Raw genomic sequence first — 19,670 nt, 5'->3', positions numbered from 1 at the left:
CTGAACTATATTTTATTATTCTTGTCATTTTATTATGCTTTGACCTATATTCTTAATTACTATATTAAGTTTACTCTTGCGGCATATAGAATAACAATTATTTGGATTGGGAGTCAATCCTTCAAGATTTAGTATTAACCTACCCAAGAAAATTAACAGGGATAAGTATGGAAGTTCTCATGCATGGAGTACCAATGTTGGGAAAGGTGCTACCATATATTTAGCCCATAAATTCACTGAAATCGGGCTTCCCTGGTGGCGCAGTGGTTGAGAATCTTCCTGCCAATGCAGGGGACACGGGTTCGAGCCCTGGTCCGGGAAGATCCCACATGCCGCGGAGCAACTGGGCCCGTGAGCCACAACTACTGAGCCTGCGCGTCTGGAGCCTGTGCTCCGCAACAAGAGAGGCCGCGATAGTGAGAGGCCCGCGCACCGTGATGAAGAGTGGCCCCCGCTCGCTGCAACTAGAGAAAGCCCTCGCACAGAAACGAAGACCCAACACAGCCAAAAATAAATAAATAAATTAAAAAAAAAAAAAAAATTCACTGAAATCTGTATGCTTATTAATGATTTCTCCACAAATGTTTATTTCTTCTGATTAAATCAACCCCATTATTTGAACTACTAAAAAAGGGGGTTTGGTTAAGAACAATAGATAACTTTTATGTTGTTCATATATTCAAATATTTATCACACCCTGATTCTATAGCAACAATATGGGTCCTTTGTCATCACTGTATTGAGTGGCAATAGAAACTCAGAAAGATTGAACAGTATTTCCAAAGGGACACAGGAGTCCTCATTGCAAGTATGTGAGTAGGTCCTGCTGCACCAGGCATAACAGAACCCACAGCAGGCTCTGGCCCTTGTATGTCACTCTGTAATCATGCACTGTGACTTCATTCTAACACCAGGTCTTAGAGGCAGGCTGTACTTCAGCATTTCTTAAGAAGCGTTGGCTATATTCTGTTAACATCCTATCTCACTGACCCCCATACCACCATTAAAACATGTATATATGTTCAAAAACAAGTACCCTGTTTGCCTATATGATATATGACTACTAGAAACAAATCTGCATTCTCAGTCACAGTATTGTTTTGGAAAGTGTCAACATAGGATATCGACAATTTGCAATTTTCAGAGAATAGATCAATCAGGAGCAGAAAAGAATTATTCCTGCCAGAGACACCATTTCCTTTTGTAAATCTCTGCTTTTGCAGACAGGCAGGAAGAGTCTGCTCAGGGACCACATGCTTGCCTTCAGTTTACCCTCTGTTTATTTCAAAGATTGCTCCTCTTTTTGAGGTAAATAACCACAACTTAAACTGGACTTTAAGGGAATATTTTCATACCATATTGTCTAGTCAGACTCATGAATTTTGATTTTTGGTTCCGTTCTGTTTTGTTTTTCCATAATGAGCCACATTCAACGTGATGGCATTCACAAAATAACAATGAATTGTACAACTTCTGCTCTGATAGTTATCCTGATAAGGTTATTTGGATAGAAAATCCAGCTACGTTAAATGTTAATAATGTTGATATCTCTCTCCATGGCCTCCAACTCGATAGTCTATTAAAGTCTTGTTTGTGGACTTAAACCTCATGAATTTATTGAAGTGACTAAAATACTCTGTTTTCAGATTGCTAAGCAAGAATTCTCCTTTTTCTCTTTGCTTTCTTTTTCTCTAGATTTGTAATCCAAAAATCAGAGGAGCCAAAGCCTCATCACTATGGAGATACTCACATGCCTTGTTCTTTTTCTCTGGCTCTGGAAAAGAAGTCTGTGCAGTGCACACAACAGTGTAATTGACTCTCTGGTGCAGCTGCCATTGGGTCTTTCCTATAAGAAATCATATTAGCCTTCCTTTTAAGTGTGTTCAGGGTAATAAGTCATCCTTGACATTCACCATTCATACAACAAAATGTCTGTGTTACTAAATCAGCCCCAAGCTTATCAAATAACTAATACCAGATTTGTAAGTGACACAGATGATGTCAGGTTTTTGTATTAAGTAGGACCTTGATCCCCAGCATTTACTGGTTGCAATCCTTTTACTAACAGATAACATCTGCCAATGAGTAATACTTGGTTTCAGGGAAGAACAGCTTTTAGTGATTTTATTCCTATGAAGTTTACTAGGTTGATAACGCTTTAAGCCAAATGCTTTTGTTTAACCGCCATAAAGCAAGAAATAGCTGTGCAAACTCTATCACACTTTTTTAAGCCTTGAGGGAATGACATTTAAGGATAAGAAGACTCCTATTCAGTCCTTGGCATGGACTCACATCAGAAATCACCAATGAGCTCATTGTCTTTATATTTTGGGTAATATCATCCTGTAGAGTAGGAAGTAGAAAGACATTCTACACGAGGGTCAGATAGGAAAGACTTTGAGTTATGAACTGTCATCTATATCACAAAAGAGGGGATGAAAATACTCCCAAATAGCCAAGTTTCTTACTGTTGGAGTAGGAGGTCACAGATGAGCAAGGGGGGAATCTACTATGATCTGTGACTATTAGATTTGGAGAACTCACTATCAATTCATGTTTAGCTAAATACAGACACAGATAGTTATATACAGAAATATTTATAAATATGTGGCTGAATTCAAGATCTCAAGCAATGCCAATATACACACAATGTATTTCCTTGCTCTGTCAGCTGAGAGGACATAGAAGAAACGATACCCTAGTAGTAACCAACATTCTAGCACCCAGATCTTTTTTTCTAATTCCGTTCTCCAAGAAAAAGAACGAGGCTCCTTGGAGAAATTGCTGATTCTAGGATTTTTTTGGGGGGGGGGAGTATAGTTGATTTACAGTGTTGTGTTGGTTTCAGGTGTAAAGCAAAGTGATTCAGTTATACATATACATATGTTCTTTTTTAGATTCTTTTCTCATATAGGTGATCCCAGAATATTGAGTAGAGTTCCCTGTGCTATAGAGTAGGTCCTTGTTGATTATCTATTTTATATACAGTAGTGTGTATATGTTAATCCCAACCTCCTAATTTATCTCTCCCTCCCACCTTTCCCCTTTGGTAACTGTAAGTTTGTTTTCTAAGTCTGTAAGTCATTTCTGTTTTGTAAATAAGTTCATTTGTATCTTTTTTTTTTTTTTTAGATCCCACATAGAAGTGATATCATATGATATTTGTCTTTGTCTGACTTACTTCACTTAGTATGATAACCTCCAGGTCCATCCATGTTGCTGCAAATTGATTCTAGGATTTGAATAGAAAATATAAAAGATGAGGTTGGAGCACCTTGCAGTGCCAGAAAGTTAGAAGGTGCTAAAAACAAAAACAAAAACTTCAGAATGATGAGGTCATGTCAAAGAGACATAGAGGCCAACTGAAAAAAGCTCCAGATGGCCAAAATTGTAACAATTTGAGAAATGAAATAAAATAGTATTGGATTATAACCCAAAATATAAGCATCCATGCATCCATATTGATATTAATAAATGATTGAACAAATAAATGAGGGAGAATAGACAAATCTCCTGGGAAGAAGAATTCCAAGTAGTTAAGGTAGATAATTCATCCTCAAGGAAGTGAAGTATAACTCCCCACTTCCTAACTGTAGGCTGCATGTAGTAACCTCTTTCCAAAGAATACAGCATAGAAAGGGGGAAAAAGCGTAAGCTGGCGAACACTACCTCAGCAAGGTAATGAAGGTTAACATCAACAGTCATGAGTCATGTTGATAGCATGTTTTCTTGATATAATGAGATAAGAATGGAACTTGTCCTCTGTGGTCTTTGAAAAACCTAGTCTAATCATGAGAAAAGCATCACACAAGTCCTCATTCAGGGATGTTTTACAAAACACTCCTCAAAACTGTCAAGGTCATTGAAAATAAAGGAAGTCTAAGAAACTGATAGGCACGAGGAGCCTAAGGAAACATGACACCTAAATATTATGTGATATCCTGGATGGAAATCCTGGAACAGAAAAAAAGGATAGTGGGTAAAGAAGGAAATATGAATAAAATGTAGGCTTTAATTCATAATGTATTAATATTGATTCATCCATTATGACCAATGAATGTACCACAGTAATATAAATGTTAATAATTGAGGAAACTGGGCCTGTAGCCTATAGGAGCTACATACTATCTTCATAGTTTTTCTGTAAAAATCTAATTTTATTATAAAATTTTAAAGTTTCCTAAAAAATTTTTTTAAGACACCCCCTAATTTACTCTTTTTATTATTCATATGGACTTTAGTTAGATGTCAATATTTTTATGACATCCAAGCTAAGTTATTATTCTCTGATGCCCCATAGGTTTGTGAGGTGGTTCTTCCAAGTGCTTTAATCAAAGCTTTAATTTTACCCTGAGAATGGTCTTTCCAGTTAGGGAAATAGTTTCTAAGCTGTTCATATGCTGTCATTTTGGTTATTACACCATCTCTGATAAAAGACCACTATAGCTTGACTCTCAGTTTTATTAAAACTCTATTATGATTATCCTTCTGAAAACACTCTAAACTCTGGTCAGTCTCACTCAGAGTAGTAATGAGGGTGGAATGTATCATTGCGAGTCTACTTTTGCCCATTATATTCCTGCCTCTCCATTTATGCTAGACTAAAAGTGTTATTTGAGCTAGAAGGTCATTCTGTAACCTTCAGATTACTGCTGGGTGGCTTTGGCAGAAAAGGAATTACCAATGCATTAAATTTGGATTAGCTCTGAGAAATCATGCAGATGTATGCATGGAACATTATAGCAATACTGTCTCCCAGGCACAGCAGAATTGCTTTTATGCAGTTTTAAAGAATCACTTGAGCAACCCTTAAATTGCACACATGATGAAGCTGAGCCAGCATCTTCTGCTTAACAAAAAAAAAACCTGCAGCCTAAATCTAGCCTTTCAGGGAATTGTCTTTCAGAGAAACCTGATCACACTGGGACTGCTGCTGAGTGGACTGTTTGGGTTTCAGCCCCGGCATATTAGAGTGCCCTGACAGAGTGACTGCAGAAGTGTCACTTAGACTAATGATTATGAATTATGCAGAGGGTCATATCCTCTTAGTTACAAGTCATTTACACGGTCTCCCTCTAGACTGCCTAGCCTGGTTCAGTTTTTTTTTCCTCCTACTAGGAAATAACTCATTGAATAGATGTTCAAAGTTGAATTTATTGACATTCTATTTTTCTTCCATAATGCCAAGCTTGCAAAACAACCAAATGAAAAAAACAAGACACTTACCCTCAGTGAAATTATAGCAGTAACAAGTCTCAGTTTATTTTTTCCTTAGTATGTCAGGGTGCTTCCCATTTTAAAGGTCTGACAGTTCTAATATCTCCCCCTGTGTCTCACTCTTCTATCTTCAGTGAAATTGAAAAGGTGGTGTAAAAAAGTGTGCAGGGAAAAAAGGGAGAATACAGTTGAGGCTGAAATCCACACATCTCAATCTGTAAGATACATACTGTTTCAGTGAACTACTTGGAAGGGGGTACGACAGGAAAACCAGATAATCTCCTTCTTGAAATTAAAAAAGTCTATCAGATTTAACTGTTTTTTTATAAATCTGAGGCCTTGAGCCTACACTTAAGATGAAAGAGACAGGTCATAGACAATTCTGTTAAAAGCGGCTTATTAAGCATGACTGCAGAGATGGGTGGAGCGCTCAGCTGAAATACAGGGATCTCCTTTTGTGTTGCTGGCTGAACTTAGATTGCAGTGGAAGATATGAGGAGTATTGACCTGTCCCGGAAAGTGAACCATCCATGATTAACTTCAAAGTCATAGGCTATTTTTCACAGTAAAGTCAGCCTGGAGCAGGACAAAGAGTTTTTTTCCAAATTGATTGAGCAGATTTTGTATCCAAGAGAGCTAATCAAGGCAGAACCTCTCAAGACTCCACAGCCAACCTCAGGGCCAACAAGCCTTGTTATTGTTGGTATGGCAGGTGGTCATTCAGCCACACAAAGTGCCATTCAACACAGACCTCCATCCAGGGCAGCTACCCTGACAGCTAGATTTGAAAGACGGTCCTTGCTACCCGAAATGACAAGGGCCAAGTAAAGACAGCAGGTGGAGAGTGCTCTGGAATGCTGTTCACACTTCCAACAAGATACTTGACGTAGGTGGTAGAATGATACAGTGATGGCTTCCAGCCGCCACATTTGCTGTTCCTGAGGGACCTATAGGGTCTACAGAGATTTTTCAGGAGCACAAATGTCTTCCCGGTAGTAGAGCAAGAAGTTAACTGTCAAACTGCGCCAGGTGGGTCTCCTTCCTATTATCCCTGTGTGCCCCAAAAATAAACCCAGAAAAGTTCCCAAAGGACAACTTGTGCCAGAGCAGTGGAGTTAAATGTCACTTAGAAACCTTCCTCAGCAGGATAATTCATTGAGATAACAGCCAGAGGGACTTGTAACACAGAACTCCTCTGCTCCAACACGAAAAGTGTTCTCAACCCTCTGAGAGAAAATGGAGGCGCGAGAATGACCTTCGAGCTGACAGCTCCGCTGCTCTCCAGCTCTCCGCCCTCCTCTCCCTTCCCTCCACTTCAGGGCCACACTGCCTTCTTGCCCTTCCTCAGACAAACTCGGCTTGCTCCAGCCCGGGGCCTCTGCTTACGAAGCTCTTCCCTCAGGTGACCCCCGACAAGGCCGCCTTCCTCACTCCCTTCAGGGCTCAGCTGGGATGTCATCACTGATGCGTCCTGTGACCTCCCTGTAACAAATAAAAAACCCCACCCAGACATCAACTGTCCCTTGAACTGCTTTATTTTGTCTAAATAATGCTCTTCCCCCACCACTGCACAGTACATTTTACTTATTTGTTCATTCTTAACTCCTTTGACAAAAATGTCAAATACACAAGTGGCAGGGACTTTGTCTTATTCATTGCTTTATTCCTAGAATCTAGAAAGTGCCTGACATATAGTGGGTGCTCAGGAACATTTATTGAATTAAAAGACTAAGTTGTAATGTGTGTTTTCTGTATGTATTTGCCCCTTCTCAGCCTAACATCCCTCCAGCCCGCATCCCCTCCACACACACACACCTGCACATACACATACTCAGCTCAATGAGCCTTGCTGTTGATAGAGGTCAGCAAAATGCTGTTGTCAGACAGATCACAGACACAAAGTTCTCAGATGCAAAACACAGAAGTGCTTCTTCCTATCGAAGATAAACAAAAACAAAAAACTCTTGAGCTGTGAAGTAAGAAGCAGATGTCCACTACCCTCGGCCTGTGACACACAGCATTGTGGAGCACACGTACATGGGCCCTGTCCCACGAGCGTTCCCTTGGGCACGTAACCGCAGTACCATATGGGGAGAGAACCAAAGGATGACAACTGAATCCATCACGTGTTTTTTGTATTTTGTAATATAGAGAGCTATACAATAAATGGTAAAGACTTCATATTATAGGATATATGTTCAGTTATTCTCCAAATATAATTTCATCATCTTTTAAAAATGTTTCCAAAGTACAGAATATTCTTGTTGTTTGTAAATGCAGATGCTCAGACCAGGTAGACCTTTAAGTGCCCAGAGATGGTGCACTTAGGTGAGCAGCTTGTTCATTCAGACTTCTATCTGGATATGCTTTGTGCTATATCAGCATGCACATTATTTTGATTAACAGACCCTTCCATGTAAATTCACATACCTGGAAATTATGCCCTACACCAAGGGTGGAAAGTTGACCTCATCTTATATGACAACTTCAATTCATCAATATAGCTATGTGGAGGGTTATTTTGAGAAGAATCAGATACTATGTCTGAGCACAACAGAAAAGAAAGTGACATGGCCCATGTCTGCCGTGGATAAAAAGGAGGAAAATGACAAGCATATTGTGCCTTCATTTGCCATCCCTGCTTTAGTTTCCAGTAGCGATTCCAAGCTTGGGGATATACTAACTAGGAGAGTGTTTCAGAATCGGCAAGGGATGAGCACATGTCTGGTGTAACAAGACGTATTCAAAAATCACCATTGTATAGATACTTTTATTGGTATATCATTTACTTTGAAATTCCAAATAACATCTGAAAAAGTGAGAATTTTAATGCATGGCAGAAAAAAGTGATGTGTTTTTAAATGCTGAGAAACATTGCTCTAGTCTTGATTCATAAATAACTTTCTTCTTGCATCTTGGCAATGAATATAGTTTAGTCAAACAAGCATTAATTGAACACCTATTAGTACGCCACTATGCTGCGCACTCTGGTCAGTTCCTACAATCAAAGAGCTTATAATTGCTGAATTAAGTGCACATCCATGTATTTTTCTTTTATCTTGCGGTACTGAAACTCTATACCCGTTGAATAGCTCCTCTTTTCTCCCTCCTCCCATCCGCTGACAAACACTATTCTACTTTCTGTTTTTAAGAGTTTGAATACTTTGGACACTTCATATAAGTAGGATCATTTATTATTTGTCTTTTTGTGACTGACTTATTTCATATAACATAATGTCTTCAAGGTTCACCCATGTTGTAAAATATGACAGAGTTTCCTCTTTTTTAAGGCTGAATAATGTTTCATTGTATAATATATATATATATATCATATTTTCTTTATCTATTCATCTGTTGATGCACATTTAGGTTGCTTTCACTTCTTGGCTATTGTGAATAATGATGCAATGAACATGTGTGCAACTATCTCTTCAAGATTCTGTTTTCAATTCTTCTGAATATATACCCAGGAATGAGATTGATGGATCATATGGTAATTCTATTTTTAATTTTTTGAGGAACCTACATACAGCTTTCCATAGTGACTGTATGAATTTACATTCCCACCAACAGTGCACATGGGTTCCAATTTCTCCACACCCTTTCCAACACTTGTTATTTTCTGTTTTTTTGATAGTGGCCATCTTAATGGGTGTGAGGTGATACCTCATTCTAGTTTTGATTTGCATTTCCTTGTTGATTAGTGAAAGAAGCATTTTTTTTTCATATATCTGTTGCCTATTTGTATATCTTCTTTTGAGAAATGTCTGTCAAGTCCTTGGACCATTTTTTAATTAAGTTTTAAGGGATTTTTTGTTATAGATTTGTAGGAGTTCCTTATGTATTTTAGAGATTAACCCTTTATCAAATATATGGCTTGCAATATATATATTTTCTCCCATTCTGTAGGTTGCCTTTTCAGTCTTCTGATTGTTTCCTTTGCTGTACAAAAGCTTTTTAATTTGATGTAGTCCCACTTATTTGTGGTTTTTTTGTTTGTTTTTGTTGCCTATGCTTTTGCGGTCATATCTATAAGGTTAATGCCAAGACCAATGTCATGAAGCCTTTTCCCTATGTTTTCTTTTAGAAAATTTACAGTTTCAGGTCTTACATTTAAATTTTTAATCCATTTTAAGTTGATTTTTGTGCATGGTATAAGATAAGATTCCAATTTTGTTCTCTTGCTTATGGATATCCAGTTTTCCCAGCACCATTTATTGAAGAGATTTTCCTTTCCTGCGTTGTATATTCTTAGCTTTCTTGTCAAAGACTAGTTGACCATATATGCATGGATTTATTTCTGGGCTCTCTATTCTGTCCCATTGGTTTTTGTGTCTGTCTTTATGTTAATACTATGCTGTTTTGACTACTGAAGTTTTTTTTTTAATTAATTTTTATTGGAGTACGGTTGCTTTACAATGTTGTGTTAGCCTCCACTGAACAACAAAATGAATCAGCCATATACATACAGATATGAAGCTTTGTAGTATACATTGAAATCCGTTTTGTTGCCTCCAGCTTTGTTCTTTTTTCTCAGGATCTATTGGTCTATTTGTGGCCTTTTGTAGTTCAGTATTAATTGTAGAATTGTTTTTTTCTATTTCAAAAAATAATGGGATTTTGATAGGGATTGCATTGAATCTGTAAATTGCTTTTGGAAATATGGGCATTTTAACAATAAGTCTTCCACTCCATGTTCATGGGGTGTCTTTCCATTTGTTTGTGTCTTGTTTAATTTCTTTTTTTTTTTTTTAAACATCTTTATTGAAGTATAATTGCCTTACAGTGGTGTGTTAGCTTCTGCTTTATAACAAAGTGAATCAGTTATACATATACATATGTTCCCATATCTCTTCCCTCTTGCATCTCCCTCCCTCCCACCCTCCCCATCCCACCTCTCTAGGTGGTCACAAAGCACCGAGCTGATCTCCCTGTGCTATGCGGCTGCTTCCCACTAGCTAGCTATTTTACATTTGGTAGTGTATATATGTCCATGACACTCTCTCACCCTGTCACATCTCACCCCACCCCCTCCCCATATCCTCAAGTCCATTCTCTAGTAGGTCTGTGTCTTTATTCCCATCTTGCCACTAGGTTCTTCATGGCCTTTTTTTTTTTTTTTCTTAGATTCCGTATATATGTGTTAGCATACTGTATTTGTTTTTCTCTTTCTGACTTACTTCACTCTGTATGACAGACTCTAGGTCCATCCACCTCACTACAAATAACTAAATTTCGTTTCTTTTTATGGCTGAGTAATATTCCATTGTATATATGTGCCACATCTTCTTTATCCATTCATCTGTCAATGGACATTTAGGTTGCTTCCATGTCCTGGCTATTGTAAATAGAGCTGCAATGAACATTTTGGTACATGACTCTTTTTGAACTATGGTTTTCTCAGGGTATATGCCCAGTAGTGGGATTGCTGGGTCGTATGGTAGTTCTATTTGTAGTTTTTTAAGGAACCTCCATACTGTTCTCCATAGTGGCTGTATCAATTTACATTCCCACCAACAGTGCAAGAGTGTTCCCTTTCCTCCACACCCTCTCCAGCATTTATTGTTTCTAGATTTTTTGATGATGGCCATTCTGACCGGTGTGAGATGATATCTCATTGTAGTTTTGATTTGCATTTCTCTAATGATTAATGATGTTGAGCATTCTTTCATGTGTCTGTTGGCAATCTGTATATCTTCTTTGGAGAAATGTCTATTTAGGTCTTCTGCCCATTTTTGGATTGGGTTGTTCCTTTTTTTGTTATTGAGCTGCATGAGCTGCTTGTAAATCTTGGAGATTAATCCTTTGTCAGTTGCTTCATTTGCAAATATTTTCTCCCATGCTGATGGTTGTCTTTTGGTCTTGTTTATGGTTTCCTTTGCTGTGCAAAAGATTTTACGTCTCATTAGGTCCCATTTGTTTATTTGTGTTCTTATTTCCATTTCTCTGGCAGCCGGGTCAAAAAGAATCTTGCTGTGATGTATGTCATAGAGTGTTCTGCCTATGTTTTCCTCTAAGAGTTTGATAGTGTCTGCCCTTACACTTAGGTCTTTAATCCATTTTGAGTTTATTTTTGTGCATGGTGTCAGGGAGTGTTCTAATTTCATACTTTTACATGTATCTGTCCAATTTTCCCAGCACCACTTATTGAAGAGGCTGTCTTTTCTCCACTGTATATGCTTGCCTCCTTTATCAAAGATAAGGTGACCATATGTGCGTGGGTTTATCTCTGGGCTTTCTATCCTATTCCATTGATCTATATTTCTGTTTTCGTGCCAGTACCAAACTGTCTTGATTACTGTAGCTTTGTAATATAGTCTGAAGTCAGGGAGCCCGATTCCCCCAGTTCCATTTTTCGTTCTCAAGATTGCTTTGGCTATTCGGGGTCTTTTGTGTTTCCATACAAATTGTGAAATTTTTTGTTCTAGTTCTGTGAAAAATGCCAGTGGTAGTTTGATAGGGATTGCATTGAATCTGTAGATTGCTTTGGGTAGTAGAGTCATTTTCACAATGTTGATTCTTCCAATCTAGGAACATGGTATATCTCTCCATCTATTTGTATCATCTTTAATTTCTTTCATCAGTGTCTTATAATTTTCTGCATACAGGTCTTTTGTCTCCTTAGGTAGGTTTATTCCTAGATATTTTATTCTTTTTGTTGCAATGGTAAACGGCAGTGTTTTCTTAATTTCACTTTCAGATTTTTCGTCATTAGTGTATAGAAATGCAAGAGATTTCTGTCCATTAATTTTGTATCCTGCTACTTTACCAAATTCATTGATTAGCTCTAGGAGTTTTCTGGTAGCATCTTTAGGATTCTCTACGTATAGTATCATGTCATCTGCAAATAGTGACAGCTTTACTTCTTCTTTTCCGATTTGGATTCCTTTTATTTCTTTGTCTTCTCTGATTGCTGTGGCTAACACTTCCAAAACTATGTTGAATAATAGTGGTGAGAGTGGGCAACCTTGTCTTGTTCCTGATCTTAGTGGAAATGGTTTCAGTTTTTCACCATTGAGGACAATGTTGGCCGTGGGTTTGTCATATATGGCCTTTATTATGTTGAGGAAAGTTCCCTCTCTGCCTACTTTCTGGAGGGTTTTTACCATGAATGGGTGTTGAATTTTGTCGAAAGCTTTCTCTGCATCTATTGAGATGATCATATGGTTTTTCTCCTTCAATTTGTTAATATGGTGTATCACATTGATTGATTTGCGTATGTTGAAGAATCCTTGCATTCCTGGGATAAACCCCACTTGATCATGGTGTATGATCCTTTTAATGTGCTGTTGGATTCTGTTTGCTAGTATTTTGTTGAGGATTTTTGCATCTATGTTCATCAGTGATATTGGCCTGTAGTTTTCTTTCTTTGTGACATCTTTGTCTGGTTTTGGTATCAGGGTGATGGTGGCCTTGTAGAATGAGTTTTGGAGTGTTCCTCCCTCTGCAATATTTTGGAAGAGTTTGAGAAGGATAGGTGTTAGCTCTTCTCCAAATGTTTGATAGAATTCACCTGTGAAGCCATCTGGTCCTGGGCTTTTGTTTGTTGGAAGGTTTTTAATCACAGTTTCAATTTCAGTGCTTGTGATTGGTCTGTTTATATTTTCTATTTCTTCCTGGTTCAGTCTCGGCAGTTTGTGTATTTTTAAGAATCTGTCCATTTCTTCCAGGTTGTCCATTTTATTGGCATAGAGTTGCTTGTAGTAATCTCTCATGATCTTTTGTATTTCTGCAGTGTCAGTGGTTACTTCTCCTTTTTCATTTCTAATTCTATTGATTTGAGTCTTCTCCCTTTTTCTCTTGATGAGTCTGGCTAATGGTTTATCAATTTTGTTTATCTTCTCAAAGGACCAGCTTTTAGTTTCATTGATTTTTGCTATTGTTTCCTTCATTTCTTTTTCATTTATTTCTGACCTGATCTTTATGATTTCTTTCCTTCTGCTAGCTTTGGGGTTTTTTTGTTCTTCTTTCTCTAATTGCTTTAGGTGTAAGGTTAGGTTGTTTATTCGAGATGTTTCCTGTTTCTTGAGGTAGGCTTGTATTGCTATAAACTTCCCTCTTAGCACTGCTTTTGCTGCGTCCCATAGGTTTTGGGTCGTCGTATCTCCATTGTCATGTGTTTCTAGGTATTTTTTGATTTCCCCTTTGATTTCTTCAGTGATCACTTCGTTATTAAGTAGTGTATTGTGTAGCCTCCATGTGTTTGTATTTTTTACAGATCTTTTCCTGTAATTGATATCTAGTCTCTTAGCGTTGTGGTCGGAAAAGATACTTGATACGATTTCAATTTTCTTAAATTTACCAAGGCTTGATTTGTGACCCAAGATATGATCTATCCTGGAGAATGTTCCATGAGCACTTGAGAAAAATATGTATTCTGTTGTTTTTGGGTGGAATGTCCTATAAATATCAATTAAGTCCATCTTGTTTAATGTATCATTTAAAGCTTGTGTTTCCTTATTTATTTTCATTTTGGATGAACTGTCCATTGGTGAAAGTGGGGTGTTGAAGTCCCCTACTATGATTGTGTTGCTGTCGATTTCCCCTTTTATGGCTGTTAGTATTTGCCTTATGTATTGAGGTGCTCCTATGTTGGGTGCATAAATATTTACAATTGTTATACCTTCCTCTTGGATCGATCCCTTGATCATTATATAGTGTCCTTCTTTGTCTTTTGTAATAGTCTTTATTTTAAAGTCTATTTTGTCTGATATGAGAATTGCTACTCCAGCTTTGTTTTGATTTCCATTTGCATGGAATATCTTTTTCCATCCCCTCACTTTCAGTCTGTATGTGTCTCTAGGTCTGAAGTGGGTCTCTTGTAGACAGCATATATATGGGTCTTGTTTTTGTATCCATTCAGCCAGCCTGTGTCTTTTGGTGGGAGCATTTGATCCATTTACATTCAAGGTAATTATCGATATGTATGTTCCTATTCCATTTTCTTAAATGTTTTGGGTTTGTTATTGTAGGTGTTTTCTTTCTCTTGTGTTTCTTGCCTAGAGAAGTTCCTTTAGCATTTGTTGTAAAGCTGGTTTGGTGGTGCTGAACTCTCTCAGCTTTTGCTTGTCTGTAAAGGTTTTAATTTCTCCATCAAATCTGAATGAGATCCTTGCTGGGTAGAGTAATCTTGGTTGTAGGTTTTTCTCCTTCATGACTTTAAGTATATCCTGCCACTCCCTTCTGGCTTGCAGAGTTTCTGCTGAAAGATCAGATGTTAACCTTATGGGGATTCCCTTGTGTGTTATTTGTTGTTTTTCCCTTGCTGCTTTTAATATGTTTTCTTTATATTTAATTTTTGACAGTTTGATTAATATGTGTCTTGGCGTGTTTCTCCTTGGATTTATCCTGCATGGGACTCTCTGTGCTTCCAGGACTTGATTAACTATTTCCTTTCCCATATTAGGGAAGTTTTCAACTATAATCTCTTCAAATATTTTCTCAGTCCCTTTCTTTTTCTCTTCTTCTTCTGGGACCCCTATAATTTGAATGTTGGTGCGTTTAATGTTGTCCCAGAGGTCTCTGAGACTGTCCTCAGTTCTTTTCATCCTTTTTTCTTTATCCTGCTCTGTAGTAGTTATTTCCACCATTTTATCTTCCAGGTCACTTATCCTTTCTTCTGCCTCAGTTATTCTGCTATTGATCCCTTCTAGAGTATTTTTAATTTCATTTATTGTGTTTTTCATCGTTGTTTGGTTCCTCTTTAGTTCTTCTACGTCCTTGTTAAATGTTTCTTGCATTTTGTCTATTCTATTTCCAAGATTTTGGATCATCCTTACTATCATTATTCTGAATTCTTTTTCAGGTAGACTACCTATTTCCTCTTCATTTGTTAGGTATGGTGTGTTTTGACCCTGCTCCTTCATCTGCTGTGTGTTTTTCTGTTGTCTCATTTTGCTTATCTTACTGTGTTTGGGGTCTCCTTTTCACAGGCTGCAGGTTCGTAGTTCCCGTTGTTTTTAGTATCTGTCCCCAGTGGCTAAGGTTGGTTCAGTGGGTTGTGTAGGCTTTCTGGTGGAGGGAACTAGTGCCTGAATTCTGGTGGATGAGGCTGGATCTTGTCTTTCTGGTGGGCACGTCCACATCTGGTGGTGTATTTTGGGGTGTCTGTGGCCTTATTATGATTTTAGGCAGCCTCTCTGCTAGTGGATGGGGCTGTGTTCCTTTCTTGCTAGTTGTTTGGCATAGGGTGTCCAGCACTGTAGCTTGCTGGTCGTTGAGTGAAGCTGGGTCTTGATGTTGAGATGGAGATCTCTGAGAGATTTTTGCCGTTTGGTATTACGTGGAGCTGGGAGGTCTCTTGTGGACCAGTGTCCTGAAGTTGGCTCTCCCACCTCAGAGGCACGGCCCTGATGCCTGGCTGGAGCACCAAGAGCCTTTCGTCCACACGGAAAAAAAAGGAAAAGGGGAAAAATTAATATATCCTGCTCCCAAAGTCCACCTCCTGAATTTGGGATGATTTGTTGTCTATTCAGGTATTCAACAGATGCAGGCACATCAAATTGTTTGTGAAGTTTTAATCCGCTGCTTCTGAGGCTGCTGGGAGAGATTTCCCTTTCTCTTCTTTGTTCGCGCAGCTCCCGGGGTTCAGCTTTGGATTTGCACCCGCCTCTGCGTGTAGGTCGCCTGAGGGCGTCTGTTCTTCACTCAGGACGGGGTTTAAGAAGCAGCTGCTTCGGGGGCTCTGGCTCACTCAGGCCGGGGGGAAGGAGGGGTACGGAGGAGGCGGGGCGAGCCTGCGGCGGCAGCGGCCAGTGTGACATTGCACCAGCCTGAGGCGCGCAGTGCGTTCTTCCGGGAAAGTTGTCCCCGGATCACGGGACCCTGGCAGTGGCCAGCTGCACCGGCTCCCGGGAGGGGAGGTGTGGAGAGTGACCTGTGCTGGCACACAGGCTTCTTGGTGGCGGCCGCAGCAGCCTTAGCATCTCACGCCCGTCTCTGGGGCCCACACTGATCGCCGCGGCTCGCGCCCGTCTCTGGAGTTCTTTTAGGCGGCGCTCTGAATCCCCTCTCCTTGCGCGCCACGAAACAAAGAGGCAAGAAAAAGTCTCTTGCTTCTTTGGCAGCTGCAGACTTTTTCCCGGTCTCCCTCCCAGCCAGCGGTGGTGCGCTAACCCCTTCAGGCTGTGTTCACGCCAACCCCAGTCCTCTCCCTGCGATTCGACTGAAGCCCGATCCTCAGCTCCCAGCCCCTCCCGCCCCGGCAGGTGAGCAGACAAGCCTCTCGGGCTGCTGAGTGCTGCTCGGCGCCGAGCCTCTGTGCGTGAATCTCTCTGTTTTTTCCTCTGTGCCGCTGTTGCTGTGGGATCCGCGCTGATAGCCGCGGCTTGCGCCCGTCTCTGGAGCTCGTTTAGGCGGCGCACTGAATCCCCTCTCCTCGCGCACCAGGAAACAAAGAGGGAAGAAAAAGTCTCTTGCCTCTTCGGCAGCTGCAGACTTTTTCCCGGACTCCCTCCCAGCTAGCTGTGGTGCACTAACCCCTTCAGGCTGTGTTCACGCCGCCAACCCCAGTCCTCTCCCTGCGATCCGACCGAAGCCCGAGCCTCAGCTCCCAGCCCCGCCCGCCCCGGCGGGGGAGCAGACAAGCCTCTCGGGCTGGTGAGTGCTGCTCGGCACTGAGCCTCTGTGTGGGAGCCTCTCCGCTTTGCCCTCCGCACCCCTGTGGCTGCGCTCTCCTCCGTGGCTTCGAAGCTTCCCGCTTCTGCCACCCGCAGTCTCTGCCTGCGAAGGGGCTTCCTAGTGCGTGGAAATCTTTCCTCCTTCACGGCTCCCTCCCACTGGTGCAGGTCCCGTCCCTATTCTTTTGTCTCTGTTATTTCTTTTTTCTTTTGCCCTACCCAAGTACGTGGGGAGTTTCTTGCCTTTTGGGAGGTCTGACGTTTTCTGCCAGCGTTCAGTGGGTGTTCTGTAGGAGCAGTTCCACGTGTAGATGTATTTCTACTGTATCTGTGGGAAGGAAGATGATCTCCGCGTCTTACTCTTCTGCCATCTTCTCTCCTCCCCCTTGTTTAATTTCTTTCATCAACATTTCATAGTTTTCAGTATACAAGTCTTTCACACTCCTTGGTTAAGTTTATTCATAAGTGTTTTATTCGTTTTGATGCTATTGTAAATGGGATTGTTTTCTTCATTTTCTTTTCAGATAGTTTTTTAGTTAGTGTATAGGAACAACTGATTTTTGTATATTGATTTTGTATCCTGCAACTTTACTGAATTTATTAGTTCAAACAGTTTTTTGATGGTGTCTATAGGGCTTTCTATATATAAGACCTGTAAACAGGAACAATTTTGCTTCTTTATTTTTTTTTCATGTCACATTATTTTCTTTTATTTTTTTTAATTTATTTTTTTAAACAGCAGGTTCTTATTAGTCATCCATTTTATACACATCAGTGTATACATGTCAATCCCAATCTGCCATTTCATCACACAACCACCACCACTTCCCACCACTTTCCCTCTTTGGTGTCCATACGTTTGTTCTCTACATCTGTGTCTCAATTTCTGCCCTGCAAACCTTTTCTAGGTTCCACATATATGCCTTAATATACGATATTTGTTTTTCTCTTTCTGACTTACTTCACTCTGTATGACAGCCTCTCGATCCATCTCCACAAATGACCCAATTTCGTTCATTTTTATGGCTGAGTAATATTCCATTGTATATATGTACCACATCTTCTTTATCCATTCGTCTGTTGATGGGCATTTAAGTTGCTTCCATGACCTGGCTATTGTAAATAGTTCTGCAATGAACAGTGGGATACATGTGTCTTTTTGAATTATGGTTTTCTCTGGTTATATGCCCATTACTGGGATTACTGGGTCATATGATATTTCTATTTTTAGTTTTTTAAGGAAGCTCCATACTGTTCTCCATAGTGGCTGTATCAATTTACATTCCCACCAACAGTGCAAGAGAGTTCCCTTTTCTCCACACCCTCTCCAGCATTTGTTGTTTGTAGATTTTCTGATGATGCCCATTCTGACTGGTGTGAGGTGATACCTCATTGTAGTTTTGATTTGCATTTCTCTAATAATTAGTGATGTTGAGCAGCTTTTCGTGTGCTTCTTGGCCATCTGTATGTCTTCTTTGGAGAAAAGTCTATTTAGGTCTTCTACCCATTTTTGGATTGGGTTGTTTGTTTTTTTAATATTGAGCTGCATGGGCTGTTTATATATTTTGGAGATTAATTCTTTGTCCATTGATTCGTTTGCAAATATTTTCTCCCATTCTGAGGGTTGTCTTTTCGTCTTGATTATGGTTTCCTTTGCTATGCAAAAGCTTTTAAGTTTCATTAGATCCCATTTGCTTTTTTCTGTTTTTATTTCCATTACTCTAGGAGGTGGATCAAAAAAGATCTTGCTGTGATTTATGTCAGAGTGTTCTTCCTATGTTTTCCTCTAAGAGTTTTACAGTGTCTGGTCTTACATTTAGGTATAATCCATTTTGAGTTTATTTTTGTGTATGGTGTTAGGGATTGTTCTAATTTTATTCTTTTACATGTAGCTGTCTAGTTTTCCCAACACCACTTATGGAAAAGACCGTCTTTTCTCCATTGTATATCCTTGCCTCCTTTGTCATAGATTAGTTGACCATAGGTGCATGGGTTTATCTCTGGGCTTTCTATCTTGTTCCATTGATCTATATTTCTGTTTTTCTGCCAGTACCATATTGTCTTGATTACTGTAGATTTGCAGTATAGTCTGAAGTCAGGGAGTCTGATTCCTCCAGCTCCGTTTATTTCCCTCAAGTCTGCTTTGGCTATTCGGGGTCTTTTGTGTCTCCATACAAATTTTAAGATTTTTGTTCTAGTTCTGTAAAAACTACCATTGGTAATTTGATAGGGATTGCATTCAATCTGTAGATTGCTTTGGGTAGTATAGTCATTTTCACTATATTGATTCTTCCAGTCCAAGAACACGGTATATCTCTCCATCTGTTGGTATCATCTTTAATTGCTTTCATCAGTGTCTTATAGTTTTCTGCATAAAGGTCTTTTGTCTCCCTGGGTAGGTTGATTCCTAGGTATTTTATTCTTTTTGATGCAATGGTAAATGGGAGGGTTTCCTTAATTTCTCTATCAGATTTTTCACCATTAGTGTATAGGAATGCAAGAGATTTCTGTGCATTAATTTTGTATCCTGCAACTTTACCAAATTCATTGATTAGCTCTAGTTTTCTGGTGGCATCTTTAGGATTCTCTATGTATAGTATCATGTCATCTGCAAACAGTGACAGTTTTACTTCTTCTTTTCCAATTTGTATTCCTTTTATTTCTTTTTCTTCTCTGATTGCCATGGCTAGGACTTCCAAAACTGTGTTGAATAATAGTGGCAAGAGTGTACATCCTTGTCTTCTTCCTGATCTTAGAGGAAATGCTTTCAGTTTTTCACCACTGAGAATGATGTTTGCTGTGGGTTTGTCGTATATGGCCTTCATTACGTTGAAG

Source organism: Eschrichtius robustus, chromosome 2 (genome assembly GCF_028021215.1).
Source record: "Eschrichtius robustus isolate mEscRob2 chromosome 2, mEscRob2.pri, whole genome shotgun sequence".
NCBI classification, from domain to species: Eukaryota; Metazoa; Chordata; class Mammalia; order Artiodactyla; family Eschrichtiidae; genus Eschrichtius; species Eschrichtius robustus.
Note: the sequence above shows the minus strand (reverse complement) of the source record.